Source organism: Amborella trichopoda, chromosome 1 (assembly GCF_054954075.1).
Source record: "Amborella trichopoda isolate Santa Cruz 75 chromosome 1, AtrichopodaSantaCruz75HAP2 v2.0, whole genome shotgun sequence".
In the NCBI taxonomy this organism is placed as follows: domain Eukaryota; kingdom Viridiplantae; phylum Streptophyta; class Magnoliopsida; order Amborellales; family Amborellaceae; genus Amborella; species Amborella trichopoda.
This window is the reverse complement of record NC_142336.1, coordinates 20,196,814-20,224,003: the sequence shown is the minus strand read 5'-3', so window position 1 is coordinate 20,224,003 and position 27,190 is coordinate 20,196,814.

The window sequence follows — 27,190 nt, the reverse complement described above, 5'->3', positions numbered from 1 at the left end:
AGTCTGGGGAAGCTTTGACTTTGATTTGAGGTGAATTGGTCTTGAGCTCGTCATAAGTCTTAGTCTCAAGGACAAACCCTTTAAGTGCTTTGAAGCAATGCGCATGACCTCTGCCATGGGGTCTTGTTCTTGGGAGCCAGAGGAATGACTCTTGTCTGTCTGTACTTCTTCAACAACCCCTGAGAAGTGTAGGACCTTCTTTTGGCTGTTGATGATCCCCTTATTCAGGGAGGACAGAACTTGGAGTACCTTTCCTGGTGGTTGGCATGCCAATTCTGCTTCTAGAAGAGCGATGGGGACATGCAGGACCTTTTGCTGGTCTGATGTATAAGTGACCCTCGGTGCTGGAAGGTTTACCTCCGGGGCTTCCTCAGGCTCGGGGGCCGCTTCTAGCTCGCCATTTCATTTTGGCAGAGTAGAAGCAGAGGGGTAAGCTTGGTCTTCAGGAGAGGATAGCATGACCTCGGAGAGGTGGCAAGGTATGCTTTGGTGGATAGGGGTCAAGGGGAGGATCTTGCCCTGTCTTTCCTCTTCTTTGAATATTTCCATGATCATTCGCCCCACGTCCTCAACGTCATCATGAGACGAAGGTCCTATCTCTCTCACAGGCTTTCAATAGTCATGCTTTGACTTTTCTGATGCTGGATGTTCTGTGAATAGTACTTAGCGTCAGCATAGTGAGTCTCAGCTACATCTGTGTTGCTTTCCATCTCAACTGTACTTGAAGCATTAGTGGAATGTGATAAGGACCACCCCCTAGTCGTGAAGCCACAGACGATCAAGTAGGACGTTGTAAGACATATTGGTGTCGATCAGGGAAATCGAGCGTAATCGTTGAGATCACTGATCTTGAGATGACGGCGCACTGTATCCGCTGTCTTTTCTCCTGACTAGTTAAACCCTTGCACAGTGATGTGGGTTGGCGTGAGGTCATCAGACCCTAGTCCCAATCGAGTGAGGATCCTTCTTGGGATTAGGTTAACTGCTGATCGTCTGTTCAGCATGATCGGATTGAGAGGGTAGGCGTGAAGTTCATCATTCACAAAGAGGGGGTGATTGTGGAATTTGCCTCCCAACTGAAGGTCATCTTTGAAAAAAGAGATTGTCAGGCACCCACTCAGGATGACCGGGTCAACCTTAATGGGTTCCATTTCAGTCTCGTACACCTCAGGGTTAGAAAGAGCTTAAACTAGAGCCATACGGTAGTCTCTAGACAGCAGGAGGGCATCATAGATACTTAGAAGGGCTGGAAGCTTTCTCAAGTGCCCAATTAAGTCGTATTTCACTTTATCCTCTTTAGTCTTCTATGTTCATGATCCTATCACTTGTGTGGGTGGTAGGGTAGACTTAGGAACAAGTTTTGGTTGGGTTTTTGTTTGCGACACCAACTGACTTTGTTGTTCATCTGGTGCAGTTTGGGTTGATGAGGAAGTAATAGGAACTTGTATTAGGGATCCAGAGGTGTGAAGTTGAGGTTTAGGGGAAAGTGAAGGACCAGAAAACTTGAGGGCCTTGAGCTTTTGAGGTGTGGGTTGTATCTTCCTTCCCAATCTTAGACCCATTTGCCCCATGCTAGTTGGTACTTCCAAGATCTGCACCATGTGGGAGGCTTCTTTGGAACAGGAGTCTGAAGATGACTTTGTTTTTGTTCGGGTTGACAGGGCGTCGACAGCTGTCGAGAATCCAGCCGCCTAGGCCAGCATCTCCTTGAGGTGCTCTTGTTGTGGCTGGGTGAGTCTGATGTCTCCGAACTCTTTGTTTAGGGTGTCAAAGTCTAGGCACCATCGAGTTGCACCTGTGGAGAAAATAGAAGAGGTGGGAGGAGAAGAAGGGTTAAAACATTTCGAGCAACTTTTTACGTCGTCCTTGGAATTGGATGTGCCCAGGGGATATTTTAGGTCTTGCCTTAAGTTTGACCGTCGTGGGGTGCTTTTAGCATCATCACCCATATTGGGGGAATCCCGAGCTATTGGTGACTCGAGGATGTTCGCCTGATTGGATGAAAGGACAAGGAGAGCTGTGCTTGGGATAAAGTCTTGCAAGGTCGGTAGTGGACGAAGGGGCCTTAGGAATTCTTCCTCGGCTAGTGGCTAAGGAGGATGATTCCTTCGGTGAGCCGACCTAGGTGCCCGTTGTCTCCTTTGGGATCCTTGAGGGGGTGCTTGAACCACCCTACCAGGCTGGTGAGTAGCCCTAGCTTGGTAAACTACCTCACGTGTCAAGGATTTGAGCATACTCCGCCCATGGCAGACTTTTCGGGGCTGAGAGGTCGAAGGCTCTGTAGGGTCCAGTGTATACTCATGAGGGGCTGGTAGTGTCGCTTCCTTTAGAACAAGAGTGATGGCTTGGACACGATCCTGGAGAACCGCACAAATGATGTGGCCTTGCTGGACTTTCTTCACGATTATAGCTTCGAACCCAAAGCATTCATTAAGTCAATGGCCCCATATTTGGTGATATGGGCACCAAAGTTTTTCTGTACCCTGGACAAGATGCCTCGGCTGCCTAGCAAGCTTGGGAGTGACAAGGCCTTGTTGGAGCATTGCCTAGCTCAGTGCTTCCTTGGGCTTGCGTCAGGAGGTCTTCTTGCTCATGCGGAAGAGCGACTCGAGGTGTCCTTCTGGGTTGCCTTGAACTTCCTGACACTGCTGCATTTTCTTTGCCAAGCGCTTGTGGAAGCCAGTGCATTCATTGACATCATAGGCTCGTATGTGGTGACACACGCACCAAAGGTTCTCGGTTCTTGGAGGCAGGAACTTGGGCTGCCTTGCCTACTTGGGAGTGACGAACTCTTCTTCAAGCATTATGGAGAAAAATGCATGAAGGATAGTGGGTGCCACGTCGTCCTCTTGGATCGTGACTATGTGAGAAACCTCAATTGCCCTAAACGCCTTCTTCAACTCTTCAAGATTTATCTAACCCCTTTTCATAAGGGCTTCGATTGTGTCGTTGAGTTTATAGCATTTGGAAGTGGGGTGGCATAACCTCCGATGATAGACACAATACTTCTCATTTGCCTCCTGCCCAGCTGACTCCGCAGTATTGGCCTCCTGCAACTGTATCATGTTTTGTTCTAGCAGTAGCCGAAGTAGTGTAGGTGTCCACTCTGTGTCGAAGGGGTAAACCTTATTTTGGTGTTGGGTCCAATAGTCATTTCGCCTATAATTTTTAGGAGGCGGGATGTTGTTGTAAGACTGCTGATTGCCTCGGACTTGAGGCATCTATTCCTTGGAAAGGTCCATGGTTTGAGGAGTCGCGCCCTTAGTGCCTGTGACAATGACGACCATGTTGATCACTGCCTTTTGGCTGCCTCGACTGTTGGAGCGAGAGTTTGAGCTGGCAGGTTGCTGACGAGGGCTGCCATGGTGCTTCAACAGTGCCTCAATACGAACTGCCTTAGAGATGAGCTCGGACATGGAGGGTGGATTAGATGCCTTGACATGCAGAGCGATCTCAGGAAGCATGTTCCATTTGCAAGTTTGGACCACTTCCTTCTCTATCATGGGAGTGGCATCAAAGGTTGCCAACTCTCTCCAACGAGTGATGAATTTGTCAACCGGCTCACTAGGGTCTTGCATCAGGGTGAGGAGTTCAATGGTCTCCACATTCCTTTGGACTTCGTAGACGTGTTGGTAGAACAACTGCTCCATCTCTTGCCATGAGTGTACAGAGTTGGGAGGTAGCTGAGCATACCACTGGAAGGCTGACCCTTCAAGAGTTTCGACAAAATGGTGAAGAAGGAGTCGTTTGTCAGTTGCTGTCTCCCAACAGGCCTCCTAGAAGTGAGCAGTATACTGGTGTGGAGACATAGTACCGTTGAATAGGGGGAGCTTCCCCTTTTGATAGTTTGGAGGGAAGGGTACTTAGTCTATGTACGAAGGGTACGGCTTTTGGTAGAGCAGTGTCTCCTGCATGCCTAGGACCATGTTCTTGAGGCTATGGGCCACCATAGCATCTATGTCAGTTTGGAACGCGAGAGGTAGAACTGTCTTGGGAGGCTGATGGAGGAGTTTGCCTAGGAACTATGTCCTCACCAATCAGGAATCAGTCGAAGAAGGGGACCGGGAGGCCTCTAGGCATTCCAACTTTCCAAGGATGGCTCGCATCATTTCCTCGAACTTGTTCATTTGCTCCTCCTAGGCATCGTCCAGATCATTGATCACCATGACACTTATCGTCTCGTCTGGAGGGTTAGAGCTTGGCAAGACAGTGGACTGCCGACGTCGGTGAGTGGTGCATGGCAAGTCAGTCTGGTGGGGTTGGGCCTACCCCGACTGGAATCAAGCCTTGTATACCGATCTTATGAGGACCGGCTCTTGACTACCATGGGACTGTGGTTTCTGAGTAGTGACAACCCAGCAATACTCTTGGACTTGTTCAGGCTCTGGAGTTTGGAGAGGGAAAAAGGGGTTACGAGGTAGGAGGTCATCAAAGGTGGTGGCCTCGACAGCCTCGGAGGCTTCTTTGGTCAGGATCTGAAGACCTCTCTCCTGCTTAACCCTGAGACGGCTATGGACTTCACTCCAAAACCGAGCCTGAGACCTGGACTGCCCCACCTTCTTCGAACAAGCAAGGGCCGTGTCTATGAGCTTGAGCAAGGAGTGGGGTCCAAGGATGGAAGGCAGCCTGGGTTTCTGCCTTGGAGGCTAGAGGCCTTTGTCTGACACTAGGTCATTTCCCCGAATTCCTTTGTGGGGCCCATGTGCACCGCTAACTTGAGGCTGGCTCAAGATGGTACTCTTAAGGAAGACCTTTGAGTATCAGGGCTTGAGGTGTTTGCCTGGTGTCAGGAGACTGACAAAGGAAGGAGCTGGTTCACGACCCCGTCTAAGTTGAGGTCGAAAAGGAACCTGCTAAGACGGTGTGTGTGCACCTTTAGAGTTAGCCGTCCGGGTGACTTGGGGTTCCACCCAGGCCCAATCATTGGGTTGGACCTGAGGAGGTCAAGACCCATGAGCTTGTGTCTATGAGGGGTGAGGCAGAAGCCCATCCCTCATAGGGTGAAGCCATGTGTGCTGGGAGGGAAGACGGAGTGGTCGACCCTCATGTGCTCGAGGTGGCGTAGAGTTAACGCTGCCCCGAGCTGTAGAAAGACAATGCATGGCGCAGGTAGGGTCCAGCCTGAGTAGGCGTAGCCCTGGATGTGAACTCAAGGCAACATGAGGGTTGCCCCGAGGTGTGGCTTGAGTGGATGGACCACGAGCCCATGGATGTGTGCGAGGGCTCTATGTGCTGACCCTCCAGGTGTGGAGGTTCAAGGTGGTGAAGGAGCATAAAGGGTCGCCTTTCGGCGAACCACAGGAGCGACGACAACTCACTTTACTTTGACGAGAGTGATGGGGGCAGCCTTCTGATGTGCCTCAGCAATATGACCAGTTAGAGACTTGTCGGTAGCAGGGTGTGTCCTATGTGTGGTGGTAGATGTGCCACCGATGCTAGAGGCCATGGTGGAGGGTCCACCAAGGCGAGGCAGCGAGGAGGCGATGACTTTTAAGTCCCCTCTCGCATTGACCAAGTGAGAACCTGAGAGCGAAACAGTGAGTCCTGACTCAGGAGGAGAGTAGGGAAAGAAGCTTAAGCAGTTCGCTTCCCTGGGACAGTCACGAGTGCGGGGATAAGGAAGTCCCCGACACGGATGTATGGGTTGAACAACCCAGGTGCCATAGAAATTAATGCAGAAAGTAAAAGAGGATACTGGTCAAACAAGAACGAGTAGATTAAGGGGTAGTAAGTCCTCAAGAGAGTCGCCAAGCTGGTTAAGTGCCTCGATCTTACCTTTCGGTTCTAGATGATCTGGGGCACATATCTCGGTTTTTGACGAACTCGGGATTTGAGATTGCTCTCTCGGAACCTTGCTCGAAAGAAAGACCACGTATACCAACTGATGAGAGAGGAATTGAAGGTGGGTTCGAGAGTTACTTGGGCTAGCTCTCGAGCTAGCTCGTGTAGGCGCCCACTTAAATCATGAAGAAATCCCCCCAACTGCTTTAGCTGGTTCAAAATCACCTCTCTTGACCTACAATCCTCTTGTTTTCTGCACAACACTTCTATGGTTAACTTGCGAGACAAGTGGGTCAAAGAGGCCCACCCTTGTCTTAGGGCAATGTACGTTCACACGAGAGCTTGATGAAGCATAAGTTTCAAATACATATACAAAAGGGAAGAAAACTTGACGAAGAGGTGAGACTAGGATTGCAGTTGGAAAATCATCTACTCAGAGTGGTAGCAAGACGGGTATGGTTCTTAGAACTAGCACGACTGAAATGCTTCTCAAAACAGAGACCGTTATAGTAGTTTTAGGCTAAGTCTCCCCTCAATCAAGCAAGAAGAGACAAGAGAATGAAAAGAAGAGACAAGATGACGGAGAGATGAGGTCCCGATGGCGTTAGGCATTTCCGCTCACGACTGTGGAGTAGCACTGTCGTGGCCCTTGAACGGCGCTCGACACTACTGCTCATGGCTAGAGAGTGACGAATGAACTACGGACGGCGCTAGGCATCGCTGTTGGCAACATAAGAAAACAACACGCCACCGCACGGCCAGAGATAGTTTCTAATGAAGCGCGCGGTGATGGCCATTCGTGAAACACACGCGATAATCCTCACGAGGCACACGGCAATAGGCGTGGGATGCAAGAAGGACGGCGATGAAAGCCAAACACAAGAAGGAAGCACGCAGACAGTGGTAGATGTTGTCGAGGCCTATAGAGGGTGGCGATGGGTATCACGGTCTACTATAGACGCGCAATAAGGAAGGACCCCTACGAGCAGCAATGGGTTTCGTCATCTGGGTTCTTCACTAAGACGTCCAAACTACGTCTATGGATAGCGATGGGCAACGCCGTCTATAGGCCCCACTGGACAAAAGAGATAGAAGAAAAGAAGGGGAAGGAGACTCATGCATGGCACTACCATCAGCATCACCATGCGCAACCTGTGTAACCTCAGGGGAGGCATGCACGGCACTGCCACTGCCATGCATGGCCCCTAAGAGGAACTCAAATGGAGAAGGAGGGAAGAGGGGAAAGATGAGAGATATGAGAAGAAAAATAGAAAAAGAGAGGGAAGATTTACCTCGAACCTAGGGGTACCAGTCAATAGTTTCTCGCACCTCACTCTCTCTCTCTCAAACGTGACCCAATAATGAGAAGAAAGAGACACTTGTATTAAGTAAAAACTCTCTCTTTTGTGAAAGGTTGAGTCCTCTAGTGCGTACAATACTGATACGTATATATAGAATTTGCCCCAAACATGGGTGGATGATCAAAAGTAACCCTAATTGCTGAAAATTAAGATTAAATTGAATTAAAAAAATAAAAAAATAGGGTACAAAATGACATATTTGCCCCTTCCTAATAAATCGTGCAATTCCATAACAGTCCTTGTGTTGCCCTAGAACTTGTGTGATCCTGCATGGCTGATTCGAGGTCGTTCTACTGCCCCCTGTTCATCGTAAGATGATTGTTTTCTTGTATGGCTCCGTAGAGCCATGGATCATGTTTTTAGTGCACAATCATGTGACTTGAAATATCAGTGGATCTTGAAACTTCGGATCGATAGTGTACTTGTTCCTTGATGTTTTTTGGTGATTTCTTCGCTAAATTATACTGATCATGCTCTTATGATCGCGAGGCACACGACGCAGCTCCATTCTGTGCCCGAACGAAGACTTTACAACTTCGGATATTTTGCTAGAATCTGGAATTTCGATGACGGAATTTGCAGTCACTTCGTTGGCTTTGTGAGCAGAATTTGACCATTCATCACATACGGGGTTCAGGTCAGTGATAGCTCGAGAACTTACACACACGATGGATTTGGTCTAGAAACGATCGGGCTCGCAAGCAGTGTGATCTGGTCAATCGAACAAGGTAAGACGCTGCTGAATTTCCTGTACTTTCTTTAAGAATTAGCAACTTCTCTCTAGCTTTTCTTCGGGCTTGGGTGTTGTCTGAGGCGTGCTACATATTGAATCACTCATCTTGACTAGATGAACATATTCACCAAATTTGAGCACGATCCGACTTGAGACGGGTGAGATATGGGTGTCGAAAGTTATTGATCGTGACTGTCCTTTCCATGGCATGGAGTTACAGGGTGGCCACACGGGAATAGCGTGCGGCCCCTCCTATTTCACTCTTTTGCCTATAAATTCTTCCTAAAGTGTCTGTTCGGGCTGAAATTTGACCCTTGGAGGTTTTCAACTATGCTAGACTCAACGGGAGTGGTCCCATAGTAGTTTGAGACATTGAAAATGTAACTCTAGTTATAGGGGGCGTTTCAGGGTGCGAGAGGCTTATTCTGCCATAAATCTTTCTCAGTCTGCATTGCCTTAAACATGTTGAAATGCAACAAAACTTGGCAAGATACTTTTGAGAGACCTCATGAAGATTTTGACCAATTTTAAGGCTATTATGAGACTGTAGAAATTTCCACTGTTTACTAGCCTTTATTGAGCGGAGGCCCCATGTTGATGTAAAATACCTTCCAATAGTATCGCCCATTTGGTGTTACCTTTCTTATTATGAAGGGACCTTCCCACTTAGGTTCGAACTTTCCTTTGCGGCATTCATGCATGATGATCGGTCTCTTGAATGCTAAGACAAGATCCCCACGAGCGAATGAGTGAACCTTGACAGATTTGTCAAAGGCTCTCTTCATTCTCCCTTAATTGAGTTCAAGGTTTTGCTAGGCCTCTAGCCTTTTTTCATCAAGAGAATTCAGTTAGTCCTTGATGTATAATGACACGAAGTGAGGGTATTTGGACCTCGAGGGGTAAAACTGCCTCACCTCCATAGACCAGGGAATAAGGAGTAGAGTTTGTGGCATTCCTAGTGTTGGTGAGATAGGCCCACAGAGCTTCAGGAAGCCTCTCATGTCAATTCTTCTTTGACTTTGAAAATGACTTCCGAAGCACCCCGCATAGGGTTTTATTGATTGCCTCAACTAAACCATTAGCTCGAGGGTGGTACGTGACCCAATACCTCCACTCAAAATCGAACTGGTTAACTAAGTGATCGACGTGTTGGCCTTTGAAAGGAGGGACAATGTCAGAGATTATCTGGTCTGGAACCTCGAATCGGTATATGATGTGGTGATGCACGAAGTTGACCACAGTGGCCCTTAAAACCTGCATGAGCGAGACCGCTTCAGCCCACTTGGAGAAGTAATCCATCACTACTAGGATGAAGACATGACCTAAGGTAGAAGGAGGGTCGATGGGTCCTACAATATCCAGACCCCACTAGGAAAAGGGCTATGATGTCACTGTAGGATGGAGAGGCTCTGGGTGCTGATGAATAAGGCTTGAGTGCATTTGGCATACCTGGCATCGCTTAGCATAGTTTTATCCATCAGCCACCATTGAAGGCCAATAATAGCCGAGTCTATGTATTCTTTCATAGAACTTAGGGCCGAAAGCTTTTTCAAATTCCCAATTACATCATATTTCACCTTATCCTCATTAGCCTTTTGTATTCCTGATCCAATCACTGGTTTGGGTGGCAGGGTAGGTTTAGAAGCAGGTTTTGGTTGAATTTTGATTTGTGACACTGGCTGACTTTGTTGTTTGGCCGGTGTGGTCTAGGCTTATGGTGAAGTAATAGGGATTTGTATTAGGGGCGTGGAATTTTGAAGTTGAGGCTTAGGGAAACGTGAAGGATCCGAAAACTTGAGGACTTTGAGCTTCTGAAGTGTGAGTTGTAGCTTCTTCCCTGATCTTAGGCGCATTGCCCCGTGCTAAATGGTACCTCCAAGATCTGCACCATATGGGAGGTCTCCTTGGAACAGAAGCTTGAAGATGACTTGGTCATGGCTTGGGCAGCCAGGGTGTTGGCAACAATCAAGAATCCAGCCGCTTGAGCCAACATCTTTCTTAGGTGCTTCTACTGCCATCTGCTAATGTTGGTTCCTTTGAGCTCTTTATTTAGAGCATCAAAGTCTGGGCACTGTCGAGCTGCACCTATGAGAGAAATAGAAGAGGAAGGCGGAGAAGAAGAAGAAGTGGAGTTAGAATATCCTGTGCTGCTTTTTACGTTGTCACCAGAATTGGACGTGTGCAGGAGGTATTTTAGGTCTTGCCTCGGCTCTGACCATTGGGGGGGCTTTTAGTGTCGTCACCCATATTAGACGAATCCCGAGTAGCTAATGGCTGAAGAACGTCTATCCAAATGGACGAAGGGATAAGGCGAGTTGCGCCTGAGATGAAGTCTTGTAAGGTCAGGAATGGAGGAAGAGGCCTGGGAAATTCTTCCTCGACTAGTGGCTGAGGAATATGGTTCCTTCGGCGTACTGACCTAGGTGCTTTCCTCTTTTTGGATCCCTTGGGTGGTGTTTAGTTCGTCCTATTGATCTGTTGAGTAGTCTTGGCTTGGTGGACTGCCTCTCGCTTCAGGGACTTGAGCTTACTTTGCCCGTAGTAGACTTCCCAAGGCTGAGAAGTCGAGGGCCCTAAGGGGTCCAATGTATGCTCATAAGACCTGTAGTGAGATTTTATCTTGGACGAGAGTGATGGATTGGAAGTGTTCAGGGAAAACAGCACAGACAATGTGGCCTTTCTACACCTTATCGGCAACTATAGCTTCGAACCCAGAGCATTCTCCCAGCTCATTGCCCCATACCAGGTGATATGGGCACCATCGATTTTATGTACCTTGGGAAAGACGCTTAGGTTGTCTAGCGGGCTTAGGAGTGATGAGCCCCTATTGGAGCATCGCCTCGAAGAGGGCCCATAGAGGGTCTAGCTCAGCACTTCCCTGGGCTTGTGTCGGGAGGTCTTCTTGCACTGGTGGAGCAAGGACCTAAGAGTGTCTTTCTGGGTTACCATGAACTTCCTAACATTGTTGCATCTTCTTTGCCAAGAGCTTGCGGAAGCCGGTGCATTCACTCAGGTCATGGCCTCGTATCGAATGATACGAACACCAAAGGTTCTCAGTTCCCGGAGGAAGGAACTTGGGCTGCCTTGTCGGCTTTGGCATGATAAGACCTTCCTCAAGCATTACTGAGAATAGTGCACAAAGGACAATGGATGCCTCGTCGTCTTCCTAAATTGTCACTATGTGGGAAGCCTTAGTTGCCATGAATGCTTTCTTTAACTCTTCGAGCTTTATCTGACCCTTGTTAATAAGGGCTTCGATAATGTCTTTGAGAGTATAATACTCTTGAGTGGGGTGGCCTACTCTCTTATGATAGGTGTAGTACCTCTCTTGTTTCTCATGTCCATCTTGCCATAGGGTGTTGACCTCCGGTAGCCGGACCATGTTTTGCTCAAGTAGTAATCGAAGCAGCGCAGGAACCCACTCCTTCTTGAAGGGGTACACCTTATTCTGGTGCAGGATCCAGTAATCACTTCGATTTATATTTTTAGGAGGCGGGACCTTATTATAGGACTGCTGCTACTTGCCTCCAGCTTGTGCCTTGCTTACCCCGTTGGAGAGGTCCAAGGTTTTCTTAGTGTCAGTCACAGTGACTGTCTCACTAATCACTGCTTTTTGCTAATTGCCCTGATTATTAGAGCGAGAATTGCCATTGCCCCGATTGTTTCCCGAGATAGAGGGCTGCTGGTGAGATCCACCATGGTGCTTGGACAAACCGTCTATACGAACTGCTTTAGAAATGAGCTCTGACATGGAGGGTGGATTGGAAGCCTCAACATGTAGGGGGATCTCGAGCAGCATATTTCGTATGCAAGTCTGAACTACTTCTCTTTCAGTCATGGGAGTCGCATGATAGGTTGCTAGCTCTCTCCATCGGGTGATTAACTTATCAACTGGCTCACCAGGGTCTTGAGTCAGGGTGAGGAGCTCGATGGTTTCAACGTTTCTCTGGACTTCATAGAAGCGCTGGTAAAACAATTGCTCCATATGCTCCCATGTGTGTATCGAGTTTGGCGACAACGGAGCATACCACTGAAAAGCTAGCCCTTCGAGAGTTTTGACGAACTGAAGAAGGAGTAGTCGCCCGTCAGTTGACGTCTCTCGACAAGCTGCTTGGAAGTGAGCGGTATGTTGGTACGGGGACATAGTATCATTGAACTAGGGGAGCTTCCCATTTTTATAGTGCGGAGGAAACGGCACCTGGTTTATGTACGAGGGGTATGGCTTTTGGTAGAGCGACACCTCTTACATGCCCGGGAATTTATTATTGAGACTGTGGGTCACCATGGTATCTATATCGGCTTGCGAAACCGTGCTGGGAGCAGAGCTGTCTTGGGAGGTCGGTGGGGGAGTTTGCTCGGAAGCTGTGTCCTCAACAGGCTGGGAGTTGGCCTCATGGTGAGGAGGACAAGCAGGGGAGTTAGAGGCCTCCAAGCGATCCCACTTTTCAAGAATGGACTTCATCATTACATCGAACCTGTTCATCTACTCTTCTTGGGCGTCATCTGGATTGTTGATCACCATGACACTGAACGTTTCTTCTGAAAGGTCAGAGCCAGGTGAAGTAGTGGACTTCCAGGGTTGACGAGTCATACGCAGCAAGTCGTTTTGTAAGGGCTCAGCTTGCCTTGACTGGACTTGAGCCTTGTACGCCGACCGTGTGAGGACCGGTTCTTGATGGTCTTGGGATCGTGATTTCTTGGTAGCTCGGTCTTTTGCTGTGATGGAGACCACCAAGCAATCTTTGACCTCTTGCTCAGATTCTGAAATCCGAAGAGGGAAGAAGGGATTGTGAGGCAGGAGGTTATCAAGAGTGATAGCCTCAACTGCATTGTGGGCCTCTCTAGTCAAGAGCTGCAGGCCTCTCTTCTGTTTGATCTTGAGATTGCAATAGATTTCAGTTTAGAATCAAGCCTGAGATTTGGACTGTCATGTCTTTCTTGAGCATGCGAGGACTGTGTTTATCAGCTGGAGCAGAGAATGAGGTCCCAAGATAGAGGGCAATCTGGGTTACAACCTTGGAGACTAAAGACTTCTATCTGTCGTCAAGCCTTTGCCCCGAATTCCTTTGTGAGGTCCAGGTGCATGGCTGACCTAGGGTGGCTGGATCAAGATTGTACTCTTAGGGAAAACCTTTGAGTACCAGGTCTCAAGGTTCTTGCCTGGTGAAGGAAGAGCGACAGAAGAAGGAACTGGTTCACAACTCCGCTTGAGTCGGGATCGAGAAGTAACTTGTGAAGCTGGTGCATGTGCACCTCTGTAGTTAGCCATCCGGGTGACTTGGGGGTCAGCCAGGGCTCGGTCTGTTGGTTCGACTTTAGGAGGCCGAGAACTATGAGCTCGGGTCTGTGAAGAATTGAGTGGGAGCTCATCTCTCACAGGGTGGGGCTGTATGCGCTGAGAGGGAGGCCGAAGTGGTCGACCCTCATTTGTTCGAGCTAGCGCAGCACTGGTGTTGCCTCGAGCTGTGGGATGCATATGTATGGCGCATGCAGGGTTTGGCCCGAGAAGGCCTAGCCTTGGACTCGAACTCAAGGAAGCATGAAAGTTGCCCCGAGGTGTGGCTCGAGTGGTCTGTCCACGAGCCTTTAGGTGTGTGTGAGATGTTGAGGTCGCAGGATCTCCCCCTCAGTGTGTCGAGCCTCTAGGCATAGAGGTTCGCGATGGTGAAGGAGTATGGGGAGTGGCCTTGCGGTGACTCTCGGGAGTGATGGCAACGTGCTTGCCTTTTGCAAAAGCGAATCGGGTAGCCTTTCGACGTACCTCAGCAATATGACTGGAAAGGAACTTGTCAGTAGCAGGGTGTATGCTGTGTGTGGTGACTTGCATGCCACCAATGAAAAGGGCCTTGGTGGAGCATCCACTAGGGCTAGGAAGTGGGGAGTTAGGGACCTTCAAGGCCCCTCTTGTGCCAACCCAGGAGAGAACCTGGGAGCCAGACTGTGAGTCCTGACTCAAAAGGAGCAAGGGAGCGAGGCTTGAGAAGCTCGCTTCCCTGGGACGGTCATGACCGTAGGGAAGAGAAAATCCCCAACTCGGATGAACAGGTTGAATAACTCAGATGTCATGAAATATGGTGTAGAAAGTAAAAGGTGATGCTAATCAAGAAAGAGAGAACCGACGAAGGGGTAATAAGTCCCCAGTGGAGTCGCCAAGCTGGTTAGGTGCCTCGATCTTGCCTCTCCAGATCTAGGTGATCGGGTGACATGTGTCTCAAGTTTGAAAGAGCTGGGACCTGAGATCGCTCTCTCGAGAACCTTGTTCACATAACAAGGGCAGATGCCCAACTAGTGAGAGAAGAATTTTTAATGTGAGGTGGGGACCAACCTCACCTGGGTCCGTGATTTACTCGGGCTGACTCACGTGGGCACCCTCTTAAATTACAACGGAAAGCCCCCCAGCTGCTTCATCTGGTTCGGAATCGCCTCTCTTGACCTGCAATCTCCTTGTTTTTTGCACAACGCTATCATGGTTAACTTGCAAGACAAGTGGGCCGAAGGACCCACCCTTGTCTTAGGGCAATGCACATTCATGAGAAGTTAGGATGAAGAAGAGAGTTTGAATAAAGAGAGAAAAAACAAGAGGACTTGACAAGGAGATTAGGCTAGCATGATAGCTGGACCAGTACAATGACCGACTCGGAGTGGTAGCAAGAAGGGCACGGTAACTCTGACTGGCACGACGGCAATACAACTCGAAACTAAGGTCGACATGACTGTCCTAATCTGGTGTGGCAACAAGATGGGCATGGTACTCAGCATCAGCAAGACTGCAATACTTCTCGACAACTAGACCACTATGACATTGCTAGACTAAGTCTACCCTTCAGTCAAGCGAGAATGACGAGACGAGAGAAGAAGAGAAGGGGTGAGATGGTAAAGAGGGAGGGTCTTGACAGCGTTTAAACATCACCACCCACAACCGTGGAGTAACAATGTCGCGGCCCCTGGACGGTGTTGGACACTACTGCTCAAGGCGAAAGGGGTAGGCAGCGAACTTCAAACGGCGTTAGGCCTCACTGTCGGTAACATGAGAAGGCAGCACATCCCTTTGTGGGTGGCGATAGGCATAGCCATTGGCAACACTAGAAGGTAGAACATCTCTTGCGGGTAGTGATAACTTCTGGTGAGGCACACGGTGATAACTTCTCGTGAAGCGCACGGTGATAGGCATGGGACGCAAGAAAAGCCTATAGATGGTGATAGGCATCGTCGATAGCAACATGAGTAGACAGCACATCCCTTGCGGGTGACGATAGCTTCTGGTGAGGTGCACGGGGATAGCTTCTCCTAAAGCAGATGGCGATAGTCGTGAGACGTAAGAGAAGCATGCGGACCTCGATAGGTGCCAAACGCACAGAAAAAGCCTACAAATGACGATAAGCATGACCACGACCCTTCGCGGGCAACGATAGGCATTGTCGTCTGTGATAAGAGCACAACATGGTGAGACCCCTACAGGCGGCAATAGGCATCACCGTCTTGTGCTTACGCATGACACCAAGGATATGCCTGCGGATGACGATGAGCAGCACCGTCTGCGAACCTCGCTGAGAGATAGAGATGAATGAAGAGAGAGAGAAAGAAGCTCACGCATGGTGCTGCCAACGCCATGCACAACCTGTGAAACCACAAGAGGGGAAAAGAAAGAATGAGGCATGCACGGCACTACCACTGTGGTGCATAGCCTCTGAGAAAAGCTCAGATGAAGAAGAAGAAAGAGAAGAAGAAGAGAGGAAAGAAGAGAAGAGAGAAAGACATTTACCTTAGCCCAAGGGTATCGACCTAAAAGTTTCTCTCCTCTCAAAAATTGACCTAACAATGAAATAAGATGGCAATTTTATTAAGTAAAAGTTCCCTCCATGTACAATGATAGTATGTGATATATATATAGTTTTGCCCAAACATGAGTGGATTGATCAGAATTAAACCTAATTGCTGAAAATTAAGATTTAATTGAATTAAATAATACAAGAAAATAGAGCAAAAAATGACTGATTTGCCCCTTTCTAACAATTCGGAAAATTCCAAAACAGTTCATGATGCTGCCCTAGAACGTGCGTGATCTTTCATGGATGATCTGGGTTTGCTCTGATGCCCGTTTTTCCAAAAGATGACTGTTTGTTTATAGGGCTCGGCATAGTGATCGATTTGATACCAACTTCAAGCCATGGATCGTGTTTTTAAGCCACGATCATGTGACTTGAAATTTGGATGAACCTTACAAACTTTGGATCTATAGTGTGCTCATTTCTTGATTTTTTTTTCCATGATTTCTTCGTTGGATCACACTGAGCATGCCGTAACGGTCGCATGGCAACAAACGCAGCTCGATTTCGTGCCCAGACGAAGACTTCGCAACTTTTGAGTTTTAACTATAATCTAAAATTCTGGTGCCAAAATTTGCAGTCACTTCATCGGCTTCGAGGGTGAAATCCAACCATTCATCATGCGCAGAGCTCGGACAAGTGATAGCCATGGGCCTCATGCACGCGATGCAACTGGTTTTACATTGATCGGGTTTGCAAGCGCCGTGATTTGGAAGCTCGAGCGAGGCGTGTTGCTGCTGATTTTTCTTCAACTTTCTTCACGGATCAACGACTTCTCTCTAGCTTTTCTCCGCGCTCGACATCGTCACGGGGCGTGCCACATATTAAAACGCTCGTCTTGACGAGATGAACAAACTCACAAAATTTGAACGTGGTCCGACTTTGGACGAGTGATATATGAGAAGTCACAAGCCATTTTTCGTGACTGCCCCTTTAATGGTGTTTACTTGCAGGGTGGCGGCACGGGAATAGTGTGCGGCTCCTCTTATTTCGATCTTTTACCCATAATATTTTTCTGGAGTGTCCATTTAAGCTGAAATTTGACCCTTAAGGGTTTTCAATCATGCCAGATCCAATGGTGGTAGTTCCATAACTGTTTGATGTACCAAAAATATAGTTCTAGTTATGAGGTCCATTTCAGGATGCTAGAGACTACTTCTGTCGAAACTGTTTCTCTATCTACACTGCCTTAGAATGTGACGAAACTTGACAGGAGACTTTTTGGAATTCTTCTGAAGATCTTGGCCAGTTCTGGGGTCATTCTGAGACTGTCAAAATTTCCACTGTTTGTCAGGCTTTATCGACCGGCTTCTCCGTTTTATTCCGCATCGGGGACCCATGGTGCTAAAAAATGGCTTCAAATAGAGGCGTGGCATATCGACTTGCCCTACCACCTGAGTAGGAGAACATCCATGATGTCTTTCATTTATCTTTGTTAAGGAAGTACCAGCTCAACCCATCCCATGTCCTGAGATATGAACAGGTTCCAATCAAAGAGGACTTGACCTTCTTCGAGTAGCTAATTAAGATACTGGATAGAAGGGTGCAGGCGTTGCGTAATAGGGAGATCCCTCTGGTCCATGTTTTGTGGTAGTACCATTCTTTGAAAGAGTCAACTTGGGAACGAGAATATGAGATCCGGGATAAGTACACCGATTTGTTTGATTAGCATATGTATGATTTTCAAGACAAAATCCTTTTAAAAGGGGGGTGATGTAAGGACCCAGACCTTTCTAGCATATGGTGGTATGCCGGCGAGTCAACAGCACCGAAGATCTGGCACGCAGACATTGTCCCCGTGTGTGGCGATGTCGTATACGTTGTCGCGGTGCGCAACGCTGCCGTGTGCATCGCCGTCGTGCACGACGCTGCTGTATGCGTTGCCGTCATATGTGTTGCCACCATGCGCGATGCCGCCATTGCGTTACGTTACCATTGTGCACAACACCACCGTGTGCGTTGCGTTGTCGTCGTGTGTGTTGCAGCTATGTGCGACGGCGCTATGCTTTGCATTGCCGCTGTGTGCGTTGCCGCCGTGCGAGATGCCACCATGTGTGTTTTCATCATGCACGACGCCGCCATGTATATTGCCGCCATGTGTACTGCCACCGTGCACGACGCCGTCATGTGCATTGCTGCCATGTGCGATGCTACTATGTGCATTGCCACCGTGTACGATGCCGCCATGTGTGTTGCCTCCATGCACGACGCTGCCGAGCTTGCGACAGTCCAGTGGAACTTTTTCCCTCTCATGGTTACTTGCATGTTTCTTCGGTATTATGAGGCACTTGCATGTCCCACTGTACTTTGTGGCACTTGCATGTCCCATGTGAACCAAATGTCAGCTGCATGTTGTTGCACCCCTTCTTTTTCTTATTTAAACCCACCTTCTCACCCCTCCATGAATTTTTTTTTTGTCTCACCCACGTCCTCCCTCTCTCTAACTTAGACCTTTGAGCTTGAACCCATTGAAGCTTGGCCTTTGAAGAGAAGCATGTGTGGAGCACTTGGGAGATTCACTTAGTGCTATAAGTGGATCTAGTTCCCATGTTCTATGTTTTGTTTATTTAGCTTATCAAAGTATGGAATTCCAAGCATGAATACCGATGAAATTTTGAAAATGGATGTGATTGAAAATATGAAATCTTGTTACTATGTGCTCTATTTTTCCAAAACTATGACTCTCATTTGTGTAATTGTTTGAGCGTAAAAAATGTCTTTGTTGATCACGAAAGTTTTTGGGACGGTACCCCTTTGAGTCTATTTTAAGATGGAAAATACCTCTTGCCAATACATGTTTTGGTTTGAAAATTATTTAACATTTTCTTAAGTATATCATAACTGTGAAATGATTTTCCAATAACTCTGTGTGTTTTTGTGTGGAAATATTTATTGACCAAAATGTATCAGAATGAGGTCAAACCACTTCTAAATAAAAGATAAATGAGTTTATTATAAAAATAACTTTAGAAGTATGACAAAATTTCGTGTGAATTGGATGTTATACCAATTTTTCTATGGGGATATCATACTGAAAAATTCTGTTGTGAAGAGCAAAATTTTCCAGAACTGTGACTCCCATTTGTGTGATCAATTGAGTATCGAAAACACCTTTGTTGATCACTAAATTTTGTGAAAAACATATCTCTTTGAGTCTAATTTAAAATAGAAAAGACCTCTTCTCAATATCTCATTTGGTTTGAATGTTACGAGCTATTTTCGAAAGTACTCCAGAACTGTGAAATGATTTTCCAGGAACTCTGTGTGTTTTTGTGTGTAACTATTCACTAACCAAAATGTATCATAATGAGGTAAAACTACTTCTAAATGAAATATAAATGAGTATATTATAAATATTGTTTTGGAACCATGATAAAATTTCATATGGAATGGAAGTTATGCTCACTTATTTATGGGGATGTCATACTGGAATTTCTGTTGTGAATATACTCAAAGAGTATCAAGCAGTTTGATTAGCTTTAAGCAAAAATTGGGGTCATCGCCTTTTTGAAAGTTGTGTTTTTATAGGCTTAAATTGTTATTAAATTGGCCTCATATCCAAATGATTTCTAAATTTCATGATATTCCCTTAACGGTGGACTGAGTTCACTGTAAAAAACTAGAAAAATAATCTAAAGATATCTTTTGAGCTAATGAGCCTGTTGGTCAATTTATATGCATGACACAACATGATCATGTCTCTCAAACTAATAAGCATGATAATATGATTATATGCATGGCACACCGATGTTTTATGTGATCATGGAAATGTGTTGCTAATGAGAACTATGCGCATGATAGTATGACATGCTCTGTTGTGTTATGAATGCATGATAATGAGATAAGATCTGTGATGATATGGGATCAAGTAGTAAGACATGCTCTATTATGATACGTGTAAATTATTATAATACATGTTCTATAGTGATATGTATGCATGATTTTGAGACCAGCTAAGCACTATGTGATAAGTGCCATGTGATAAGACCTGTGCGGTCAGCTATGTAAAAAGTACTTTGTGATAAGACTTGAGTGGTCAGACATTGTGTCAGCAGTCGAGATATTTCCCCTGACTTCCTATGATAGGACGGAAGTTAGGATGAATGTGTGTTGGGAGGGTTGCGCCCCCCAAAATCTCTGTGGGCACTATGCATTGGGTCATCCTTTGGTATTGTAATGCTCTCTCGCCAAAAGGGTGTAACGAGAGAGTCGTGTCATATAAGGCCACCTCCTATCAAAAGCCCTAAATGTGCGTTGGGGACTGTGTGTGTGAATACATTATGAAATGGGCACCCATTTGTCATTGTTTTCCCTCCTGAGTGATAGTAGAAGTCCTAAGCAGTGGAGTTGGCTTAGCTTTGTGGTTACGGCTTCTACTTCGGGAGTAGTGGAAAAAACTAGGGAGTGAGTTAGTTGTAAATTGTTGTTACTTGCCTAAATATGTCGATTCTATTAAGACTTGTACGGTTGAATGACTAAATTGACCTCTGCTCTGTATCATATGTGATTGATCTGAATTGTCATTGCTTTACTATGATTTATGCACTACACACTGGTAGAGACGATTTTGAGACATGGCACATGTTTTATAAGGATTGCATAACACCCTGAGTAGTGTTATAAAAGAATGTTAATAGGCAGGATGACATGGCACATGTTTTATAAGGATTGCATAACACCCTGAGTAGTGTTATAAAAGAATGTTAATAGGCAGGATGGCATGGCAACTTGATCTATTTACTTGGCTTTGCAGCTCATTCTTTCATCTTTCATCTATGTAGAGTGATAGCCACGGGTGGAGGACGAGCAGTTTGGCAATTGCGGCTGGCGGTTGGAGCTCCACGCTTTTGTGGAAGTTTTTATTTTCAATTGTATGTTTTGGATGGCAGTAGCCATATAGTACTTGTCTATTTTTGAAATCATGTAAATGTTATTAAGCCTTTGGAGTCTTGGACATATTTGTAATACTATTGGATCTTCTTTTCTATATATATGCAGTCTGGAACTTGGTTGTCTAGTTTTAGTTTATGAACTTGTGTTTGGAATTTTGTTTTCCTTTCGTGGTTTGCTTTGATTCATTTTTCTTAAAGCATTGAGCGCACTCCCACTTGAGTGGAATTCACTACCTTTAGTCGTGGTCCCGCACCTTGTTGCCCTCTGGCAAGTACGATAGGACAATAGGAGCGAGGTCGTGACAGTTGGTGAAGTAGTATCGAGGAAATTATATAAGGTATGTAAAGTAGAAAATTTTACAAAAGACTTGCACAATATTTCATTTAACCTTGGGAAAACGACACTTACTACAAATTATAACAAAAATACAATAGTCTTCAACAACAACTATGCCCTAATAAATCGAGCATAGTTTCTTACAATTCAAATGAAACAAAATAAAACAAAGTAAAGACTAAATAAATAATGTGCATGTGGGAAACCGATTTCACAATAACCATCATGCGAAGACCGCAACAGTATAAATATAACCCCTGACTATGGCACACTCTCAGTAGCGGAAGAAGAGTTTGGTTTTGATCTAATCTCAAGAAGTAAATTAATCTTACCACCATATGACTTAGTACTCATCCTCATATATATCCCAAAAGTAACTTAGGATTGGGCATAGGGCTAAATGAAACAAATGGGGAGAATTTGGGGCTCAAACAGGCTCGAAACACACTAGTTTTGGCCCTAATGTTTTGTTCAAAGGTCCAAATTATGGGACCAAAAGGGACCAATCCGGTGCATGTAGCTAAGGGAAAGCTCACTATTATGCATCGATGTTAGCATTTCTAGCAACATAGAAGTAGCAACAGTTTGCAAAAGATAGTATGAGAACTATGCTAACAGAACACAAAGAGTTAAAGGCCCTTACATCTCTAATACTTAACCACTTCAAAATAAAACTCGTAAAGAGAATTGCTTACTGTTGTGATGAAAATGCGGCAGCATTTGATCGGCATAACAACAGCCAAACATTGATTGAGAGATGCGTTGATATCATAGATAATGTACTTCACCATGAGTGAAGAGCATGAAAGGGGAGTCTATTTAGGATCTTAGAAATTGTATTGCAAAAGGGCTCAAGAGAATTTCAGCAACATATCGTAGACATAACAGCAGCAATCACACAAAGGATGGTAGGTGATGAAGCTAAGAATACAAGGGCTTCATCATGTGTCCTGGGCTTATCACCTATCAAGGGGTGGGCAACACAAGAAGTCCTTTGAAGTAGGAAGAACAAAACTGAAGGAGTGGGGCGTGAGGCCCATTTGGAATAGAGATGAGACTTTAAAAATGAAGAACTAACCAACATAAACTCAAGTGGGCAAAGGACCTATTTATAGACTTTTCATGTGGGTTTTACATCTTTTATTTGATCTCAACAACCTATAGAGTGATCCAAGGGTTGAGAGATACTAAAGTCCTAGTCTAGCTAATCACCATTGATGGCTATCATATGGATAGTAATTAATGATCACACCCTTATCACCATTCTCACATAACACCTCCATACATATTCAACAACATCACATTTGCCCCTTAGCCCTAATTTTTCAAAATCAATGAATCATTCAACCAACATATCTCCACCATTGATAAAATATCACACTTTCAAATTTCAAATGAGAGTGGCAAGCCACCCATTGCTTATGGGTTGGAGTCGTTTACTCAAGCTCAAGGTGGAGTTATTAAATGTGAAGCTTTCTCTTCACTAACCCTTATGAAATGTCACTTTCAAAGGGGGGACCATAGTTAGCAAGTCTCCGTTTAAAACATGATTTTTTCAAAAAATTTCCGATTGTTTTAAATACATTTAGAACTCTGAGTTTTTCAAAAGCTCTTCAAAAAATTGTGTTTTTTTAATGGAACCAATTTAGATATATATTTTATCCTTCTTCAAAAAGAAATTTCAAAAAACTTCTTCCCTATAGATTTATTCTGTATTAACTTAATATTATTAAATTTTGGTTTAAATATAAGTACATTAACAGTGGGAGTAAATTAAGAATCTTGATTTAACAAACAATTCCATCAAAAATTTCACCATTGAGTTCTCTTAAATAAAGTGCATGAAAAAATACAAGAAATATATTCCTAAAAAAAATGTAATTAAAACAATCATATATCTTAAAATAATAGGTAGAATTAGAAGAAGAGTATATTAATAAAAAATCTACTTTTTTCTTTAAACCCATAATATCCTTATAAAGAGAAATAAAGATTCAATGATACTAAATATTTAGGTAGTTAGAAATTGAGTGCAAAATGCAAAAATGAAGCTAAGAATACAAGGGCTTCATCATGTGTCCTGGGCTTATCACCTATCAAGGGGTGGGCAACACAAGAAGTCCTTTGAAGTAGGAAGAACAAAACTGAAGGAGTGGGGCGTGAGGCCCATTTGGAATAGAGATGAGACTTTAAAAATGAAGAACTAACCAACATAAACTCAAGTGGGCAAAGGACCTATTTATAGACTTTTCATGTGGGTTTTACATCTTTTATTTGATCTCAACAACCCATAGAGTGATCCAAGGGTTGAGAGATACTAAAGTCCTAGTCTAGCTAATCACCATTGATGGCTATCATATGGATAGTAATTAATGATCACACCCTTATCACCATTCTCACATAACACCTCCATACATATTCAACAACATCACATTTGCCCCTTAGCCCTAATTTTTCAAAATCAATGAATCATTCAATCAACATATCTCCACCATTGATAAAATATCACACTTTCAAATTTCAAATGAGAGTGGCAAGCCACCCATTGCTTATGGGTTGGAGTCGTTTACTCAAGCTCAAGGTGGAGTTATTAAATGTGAAGCTTTCTCTTCACTAACCCTTATGAAATGTCACTTTCAAAGGGGGGACCATAGTTAGCAAGTCTCCGTTTAAAACATGATTTTTTCAAAAAATTTCCGATTGTTTTAAATACATTTAGAACTCTGAGTTTTTCAAAAGCTTTTCAAAAAATTGTGTTTTTTTAATGGAACCAATTTAGATATATATTTTATCCTTCTTCAAAAAGAAATTTCAAAAAACTTCTTCCCTATAGATTTATTCTGTATTAACTTAATATTATTAAATTTTGGTTTAAATATAAGTACATTAACAGTGGGAGTAAATTAAGAATCTTGATTTAACAAACAATTCCATCAAAAATTTCACCATTGAGTTCTCTTAAATAAAGTGCATGAAAAAATACAAGAAATATATTCCTAAAAAAAATGTAATTAAAACAATCATATATCTTAAAATAATAGGTAGAATTAGAAGAAGAGTATATTAATAAAAAATCTACTTTTTTCTTTAAACCCATAATATCCTCATAAAGAGAAATAAAGATTCAATGATACTAAATATTTAGGTAGTTAGAAATTGAGTGCAAAATGCAAAAATGAAGCTAAGAATACAAGGGCTTCATCATGTGTCCTGGGCTTATCACCTATCAAGGGGTGGGCAACACAAGAAGTCCTTTGAAGTAGGAAGAACAAAACTGAAGGAGTGGGGCGTGAGGCCCATTTGGAATAGAGATGAGACTTTAAAAATGAAGAACTAACCAACATAAACTCAAGTGGGCAAAGGACCTATTTATAGACTTTTCATGTGGGTTTTACATCTTTTATTTGATCTCAACAACCCATAGAGTGATCCAAGGGTTGAGAGATACTAAAGTCCTAGTCTAGCTAATCACCATTGATGGCTATCATATGGATAGTAATTAATGATCACACCCTTATCACCATTCTCACATAACACCTCCATACATATTCAACAACATCACATTTGCCCCTTAGCCCTAATTTTTCAAAATCAATGAATCATTCAACCAACATATCTCCACCATTGATAAAATATCACACTTTCAAATTTCAAATGAGAGTGGCAAGCCACCCATTGCTTATGGGTTGGAGTCGTTTACTCAAGCTCAAGGTGGAGTTATTAAATGTGAAGCTTTCTCTTCACTAACCCTTATGAAATGTCACTTTCAAAGGGGGGACCATAGTTAGCAAGTCTCCGTTTAAAACATGATTTTTTCAAAAAATTTCCGATTGTTTTAAATACATTTAGAACTCTGAGTTTTTCAAAAGCTCTTCAAAAAATTGTGTTTTTTTAATGGAACCAATTTAGATATATATTTTATCCTTCTTCAAAAAGAAATTTCAAAAAACTTCTTCCCTATAGATTTATTCTGTATTAACTTAATATTATTAAATTTTGGTTTAAATATAAGTACATTAACAGTGGGAGTAAATTAAGAATCTTGATTTAACAAACAATTCCATCAAAAATTTCACCATTGAGTTCTCTTAAATAAAGTGCATGAAAAAATACAAGAAATATATTCCTAAAAAAAATGTAATTAAAACAATCATATATCTTAAAATAATAGGTAGAATTAGAAGAAGAGTATATTAATAAAAAATCTACTTTTTTCTTTAAACCCATAATATCCTCATAAAGAGAAATAAAGATTCAATGATACTAAATATTTAGGTAGTTAGAAATTGAGTGCAAAATGCAAATTTTCTTAAGCATTTTTTCTTAAGCAAAATGCATGTGTGACACACTCAGGCAAGCTCACGTGGGCACCCTCTTAGATCACGGTGGAACGCTCCCTGGCCTATGGCTAGTTTGGAATCGCCTCCCTTGACCCTTTTCTCCTTTCTTACAAACACACATACACATAAAAAATATAGAGATGTGGGTCATAGGACCCCGCCTTGCTATAAAGCGGTAAAAGAATTGAAAGTGAGAGAAGAAGTTCGACTAGGCGGTTAGGCTAACACATTGGGTAGACTAGTACGGTGATTGATTTGACGTGATAGCAAGACGGGTACGGTAACTCAGACCGGCACGACGACAATACTACTAGATGACAAAACCAACACCGATCAGCCTTGTACGATGGCTTGCATGTAGTGGCAGTAAGACGGGTATCGTAACGCAGACCGATACAATGGCATTACTGCTAAACGACAAGCCTGGCAGGACAGCACGAGGCTCAGTCTACCCTCTGGTCAAACATGCGATGAAAAGAAAGTGAAAAGATGAAGACTAGCTCGACTCTCGCTAGGTCTTAAAAAAAAAAAGAGACGAAGTGAAAATAAAAGTGATGGTGGAACGAGAGTGATAGAAAATAAAATAAAATGAAAGAGATGAATTAAACTTAAAATAAAATAGAATTAGAAAATGGAGAGTAAATAAAAATAAAATAAAATAAAGTAAAATAAAGTAAAATAAAGTGAAGAAATAAAACTAACATATAGAGGATGGAAGAAAATAAAATAAGATGAGATGATTAAAATAAAATAAATGAATTGAGTAAGAGTAAGGTTTGGTAGGATAAAGCGAGTGAAACAAAATGAATATGGAATAAAATAAAGTGACGTAAATGGAATGAAACAAAAAGGAAAGAGTAAGATGGAATAATACAAAAGGAAGGGGTAGAATAAGTAAAACGTGATAGTTTTAAAATAAATAAAAATAAAATAAATTTAAAAAAAGGAGAGTTTGACATGTGGGAGACGATTGAGTAAAATAGTAATAAAAGAAGAGACGTTTTGGCTAAGCGAAGTTGTTGAGTTTATTGGATTCTTTTAAGTTTTAAAGAGAGGGAGTTGGACACATGGAAAGAGCTAAAATAAAATAGTATAAAAAAACAAGAGAGTGGTTTGGTCAAGAGAGGCGAAGGACTTATTATATATAGGCTATTGGGTCGAGTGAGGGAGAGTTCGTTAGGAGAGAGAGAGACGGTTTGACGTTGAGGTTTTTGGGTTTTTGTTAAAGGGGGTTGGTCAGTTGTACGAAGAATGAAAAAACGGAACCAAGTAAAAAAAAGGCGAGACGAAACTTAACGAAACGAAAAGTATATGTGAAAAAAGGTGGAGATTTCGTTTGTGGGTTTTTAGAGAGAGAAAGTGGAAGGTCGTAGCGAGAAGGCCATGGCGAGAAGGAGAGATGAACAAGAGGAGGGGGTGAAGAGCAATAGAGGCAGGGAGAAGTGGGAAACTGCGAGCCACCCCTTGGCGGAGAGAGAAAAGGCATGAGAAGAGGGTGACTGGTTGCTGGTCGGAAATGGAGGCAATGTGACAGAGGGTGGAGCAACAAGGAGAGAGCAAGGTTGGATGCAAGCGGCGGAGAAGAAGAGGGGAGTGTCCTGGCAGAAGGTGGCGGAAATAGGGCAGCAGATTGCAGAGAGAGGGGGCGGCAGCAGGTTGCAAAGAGAGGGAGCAGTTGGTGATGATGGTCCCGGGTGAGTGAAAGTGAAGAAGAGAGGAGCAGGCTGGTGGTGATGGTGGCAGGTGAGCGAGTGAGGCTGGCCACAGCAAAGAAGACGGGGAGAAAGGAGAGTGGCAGTGACAGGAAGTGGATTAGAAGACTGAGGGGGGCAGCTGAAGGAAAGTGGTGGAGGTGGCTGAGAGCAGGGCTGATATCGGGGGAGGCGGATGTTGTAGGCAGGTGATGAGAGGAGAGGGTGA